Consider the following 6010-nt stretch of genomic DNA (forward strand, 5'->3'; position numbering starts at 1 on the left):
ATGGATAGAGAGCAGGCCGACAGCCCTGTTGTGTGGGGGTGGTGGGGGGTGGGGAGAAGAGTTTGGGGAGGAGTTGAGAGGTTGAGCAAAAAAGAAAAAGAGAATTCACGGACATGGACAACAGTGTGGTGATTGTGGGGATGATGGAGGTGGAAGAGGGCAGAGAGGAGATAAATGTTGATAGAAAAAATGAAATAAAATAAATGAGTTGATATCTGTAAAGTGCTTTTAACAGTGCTATCACAGAGTCAGCACTAAACATGTTTATTTACATAAGCACAGGCTGTTTTATTACCATTTCATGAAATTCATCAACTCTGGATGAACAGAAAAGAAGAGAAAAAAGAAAGAGGAAAGCAGAGAAAAAAAACTTTCTGGCAAGGAATAAAGATAACTTTATATATATTATCTCACATAGTATTTCCTTTAATTCTCATAATAACTTTGAAATAAGTAAAGAGCTACTATTTTAAGAGAGCTGGGAAGAGAAGTAATTTTTTTCCAGCTTTATTGAGGTATGATTGATATGTCAAGGTTGTATATATTTAGGTTGTACAATGTGATTTTTAAGCTGCAAAACAAGATGATTTAATCACATGTACATGTGAAATGATTGCCACAATCAAGTTAATTAACACATTCATCACCTCACATAGTTACCATTTTTGTGTGTGGTAAGAACACTTAAGATCCACTCTCTTAACAAATTTTAAGTATAACAATATGGTGTTATTAACTATTGTCGCCATTAGATCCCCAGACCTTATTCATCTTGGAACTGAAAGTTTGTATCCTTTGACCACTGCTGGCTCCAAAAATGATCTAGGACTGTCTGTTCAAGTGCATATTTGTTTCCTGTGGGCAGTAAGGACCCAGTAGAGGTTTGACAAAGAGTGACATGACCATTGTTCTTGCCGCCTAGCCACACAGCCTCTCTGGGAGCAGAGTCAGAGAGACCTGAGAAGGCCTTGGACACAGTCCACAGAGATGGGTCTCACAGGGGAAGGAGGATATGGGGATGGAGAGATGCAGTAAGAGTTGAGACATAGCGTGTTAGGATTTTGTGACCAGCTGTGGGGTCAAGAGAGGAAGGAATTGAGGTCTGACACCAAGGGTTACTGAACTTGGTAATAGTGACTCTACACATTTTGGTTTAATTGTGGAATTTAAGCTTAGTCAAGTCATCGAATTTAGCTTATTTTCTACAGTATCACATTGCAAGCTAATACCACTTTGCTTCTGTCACTTATTACTAGTAGCTATGTCATTTTGGGCAAATCAGTCACATCCTGAGCCCCTACTCTCTCATTGATAAAATTTGGATAATATCTACTCGTATAGAATTCAATTTATAATGTATGTGCATAATCCAGTCATGACCCAAGAGATAGTTGGGTTTGTATGTTAGTTCCCTTTGAAGGAAAGAATTTTGACTAATGGAGAGAGACGAGGTCAGTGGGTGGCTAAAGTGCCTGTTCTCCCTTCCCCTCCTTGGCTCTTCCTCTTCCTGCCTTCTTCTCTCTCAACCTCACTGCTTTCCCCTCCTCTCCTTCCTTTTCTTCTTCCCCTTTTCTCTCTCTCCCCCTTCACCTTTACTTCTTTTCCTAGCTAGATTCTGCAATTCAGAGAAGCTAACTATTTCTTTCTTGTAAATAAAAGGAGACAAGTAAGCCATTTCTGGACTTTTACTTGTGGGTCTAGAATTTAGCTCACTGTACATGTTGATATTTAAATCTTGATATTTAAATCATCCTTACACAGGTCCTTTGCCTCAATTGATCTAAGTGTTTTTAATTTCTATCTTCTTTCAGATAATTGGTTCTCATTGTTTGAAAAGTGATGCCCAAGTGGCCAAGAGGACTCAAGTGTAAGCATGGGTGAAGGGATGCTACACTGTCTGCTCACACTGAACTTGGCAGGGCCCTGGCCTGCTCCTCCAGACCTTTCCTGCTCACCTTGCTTCAACCCACCCACAACTCCATTCCAAAGGAGGTGGAAATAGAATCGCCACAAACCTCTTTCCATGTGCTGAGCTTTAAGGGAGGTAGGCCAACTCTCCCAGGCTCTTTGGGCCTCTGTGCACTTCGGGATCATAGTCCTCCAAATCACAGTATCATTTAAATACCTGTTTGTCTCTCCTCTTCCTTACCAAACCCTGAACCTCAAAAACTGGACCTTGTTCTATTCATGGCTTTATTTCAGGACCTAACACAAGAGTGGGCACAGAGCAATTAGTGAATGACTGAAGAGCAAGTATGTGTGTGTCTTAGGGGTGTGGGTAGAGATGTCTACTGCTACACTACTTTGAGAGAAGACTTTGGACCACGTGGAGCTGGTGTTGTCAGACATGTGCATACAGCAGACCAAGCCTTGTAACATCAGGCACTGGATGGGAAGGATAAGCTTTGGGGCTTCCGGTCTTTCTAGGTTAGTTTGTCAAGTCCTTTCTAATAAAACTTCTGCATAGATATCCCATTACAACAATAAAGCTCTTTTAAGACAGAAGGAGCATTAAGCTACTGGATGGTTCTCCATAGTTTACCTGGACGCAGCAGCATCTATTCTTTGCCTACTCAATGCAGTCTAAGGTGTTTGCACCTTTAATACAACAGGTTATTGTATTTAATAGGTGCTGACTGAAGAAATGTTTAGGAGGGGAGACTGGACCCTCATTGAGTTGGTGTAGTCTCGTTCCATGGGGGCCAGAATCTGACCATTTCTGGCCCTGTGGCCAAGGCTAAGCAATGCTCTGCCGCTTTTCTGTTGGCCTCTCAGCTAGGTTATTCTCTGGGAGACAGGAGAAAGGAGAGCATCCCTGCGCTAGCTGGGAAAGGCTTTATCTCTGTCTTTCTAGCACGTAGGCTTTGTAAATAAACCGGAGTCTCGACTTCCCTGCTTTGTTAGCGTGTGCTATCGTCAGGACCTGGAGCCACTTGGCCTTTCTGTCAAAGACACTTGTTTATGTGTCGTCTAGAAAGCCAACCGCTGCCCAGAGGGAGGGCCAGTTGGCCGGGGAAAGTGTGTCTGGAGTGTAGACCAGAGTGTATCTTGTATCCCTTTTATATATTTTGGACTGATGGGAGCTCAGTGTTATAAACAAAGTGAATATTATAAGCCAAATTTCCACAAATAGAGAGATGCTAAATTGCTGATAGCCTTCTGATAAAGTACCATGTTTCCTGTTCCTCTTGAAATCATCTCCTAAACTATGTTCTATAATTATGATTTAAATTAGGTGTTATCCACCTCTGATCAGAAACTACTACCAGAGGGAAAAAAGGAAGATAAACATTAAAAAAAAAAAGAGGTACTGTTAGGCGAGGAAGACAGAATAAAATACCCTGTCCTTTTTTTTTTGTAGCAAACTACATACAACTTAAAAATTCATCATTTCGGTTATTTTAAAGTGACACTTACTAAATTCACAATGTTTTGCAATCATCACCACTATCTACAACATTCTGATCACTCCACTGGCCTTCTCCTTTTAAAAAGCCAAAATTCTATCTGCCTAATAAAGAAACCAGAACAATTTTTTAAAATATATATTTTTATTGATTTCAGAGAGAAAGGGAAAGGGAGAGATGGAAACACCAATGATGAGAAAGAATCATTGATCAGCCGCTTCCTGCATGCCCTCTACAGGGCATGTGCCCTGATGGGGAATTGAACCTCGATCTCCTGGTTCATAGGTCAATACTCAACCATTGAGCCACACTGGCCGGGCAAAACCAGAACAATTTTAATCAACCACTGACTGCAGCAATCAAGTCATAAAACATCCATATTGTATATTGACCATCCACAAAAAACTAAATCTGATTTAATTCTTTGATATCGACTGTTATGAAGAAATTTTCCAAAGTATATACTGCATAGATATAGGCAAAAAATTTGACATGTAGAATATTTCAAGAAATATAATTTTATTAATTTTGTGTTTGTAGAGTATCTCTACTAACAGGAAAGAGAAGGTAGAAACACATTTGGTAAATTTTACTTAATAAATATAAAGATGCAGATAGGTGCCCAGATGGTGTGGCTCAGTTGTTAAGTGTCAACCTATGAACCAGGAGGTCATGGTTCGATTCCTGGTCAGGGCACATCGCCTGGGGTTGTGGGCTCTTTCCCCAGTGTGAGGTGTGCAGGAGGCAGCCGATCATTGATTCTCTCTCATCATTGATGTTTCTATCTTTCTCTCTCTCTCCCCCTTCCTCTAAACAAAAAAATAGATGTAAGTAGGTGATATCAATGTACAGTAATATTTTATTATTATTATTACCTAATAATAAGGTAGAAATCACTAGTGATTATCACATTAACAGTATGTGGTTTAATAGCAATATTTGTATATGACAATTTTCTAGGAGTTCATGCTTATTAACTACATTTTAAAGCAGGCTACCCTTTCCTTCGGTTACTTAAAAAATTTTCCCTAGCAAATACTCTCAGAGAAAATACAAAGTTAAATTTCAGTGAGTCATGACAAGCTCTATGTTATTAGAGCTCCAGCAAGTACTCTTCAACCATTCTCATTAACTAGTAGCTTTGGCAGCAAGATAATCTTATTTTCTTCTTTATAGGCTAGTTCCAGAGTTCTAGTTATAATGTGAGTCAATACTTCTAACAAGTGGCATATTAGGAACTACTGGCAGCCATATTGGATGGTGGCTCTCAGCTCCAACCTGTGGGATTTTAATGTCATTTTAGGTGAGGGGCTTTGCCAGCGATGATGCTGAAGCCAAGCATGGGCTACCTCACTTGGAGATAAAATATTCCATCTCTTCCTTGGTGGACGTAGTTAGGATGGTCTAAAGACAGAGCAGGTGGCACATGTTAGGGAAGCTAGATAGACAGAATATTTCTCAGCAATGATGTAGAGGCCCAGACAGAAATTGACAGAAGAACCTGTATTTAGATGGAAAGAGGAGTTCACATTGGCAAGACACAAGGCAACTGGATCCGGAGAGACAAACTCTAATGGAAAGAAAATTTAAAATTCTTTAATCATGAGAACAGAAAGTTGATTCTTCCTTTCTTAGGATCACTGCTAGTTCTCCATTTCTTAGAATAATTAATAGAGAATAGACATCTCTACATAGAGAAATAGAAGTAATAATAACCTAAATTATATGTCTAAGCAGTACATTGTAGACTTGGCAAAGAAAAATGTAAATTTCCAGTGTAAATTTTGTCTCATTTTTGTTATTATTTTCTTTTTAATTTTTTAAAATATAGTTTTATTGACTTCAGAAAGGAAAGGAGAGGGAGAGAGAGATAGAAACATCAATGATGAGAGAGAATCATTGATTGGCTGCCTCCTGTATGATTCTCACTGGGGATTAAGCCCGCAGCCAGGGCATACATCCTGACCAGGATCAAACCATGACCTCCTGGTTCATAGGTCATTGCTCAACCACTAAGCCATGCCAGCTAGGTTTTGTTATTGTTTGTTTTTTTAATATATTTTTATTTACTTCAGAGAGGAAGGGATAGAGAGAGATATATATATAGAAATATCAATGATGAGAGCGAATCATTGATTGGCTACCTCCTGTACTAACGTCACTGGGGATCCAGCCACAACCCAGGCATGTGCCCTGACTGAGAATCGAACCATGACCTCCTGGTTCATAGGTCAATGCTCAACCACCGAGCTATAATTGGCTGGACTTGTTATTGGGTTTTGTTTTGTTCTGTTTTTATCTAGAACAAGCATGTAGTATTTTTCTTTAATATGGGACTTGATCATTATTACATTTTATACTAGAAGCCCAGTGCACGAATTTGTGAATGGGTGGGGTCTGGCCAGCTCACCCCAATCAGGCAGATCAGGCTGGGCTGGCTGAGGGGAAGGGATGTGGGAGGTTGGCAGGCTGGCCCTGCCCCTAATCAGGGTGGGGGGGGGCAATTAGGGATGGGGCTGGCCAGGGGGAGGGGCTGCAGGCAGTTGGCCGGCCGGTCCCGCCCCCTGGTCGAACTCCCGGTGGAGGGGACAATTTGCATATTA

The sequence above is a fragment of the Plecotus auritus genome (genome assembly GCF_963455305.1).
Source record: "Plecotus auritus genome assembly, chromosome: 11".
Lineage (NCBI taxonomy): Eukaryota > Metazoa > Chordata > Mammalia > Chiroptera > Vespertilionidae > Plecotus > Plecotus auritus.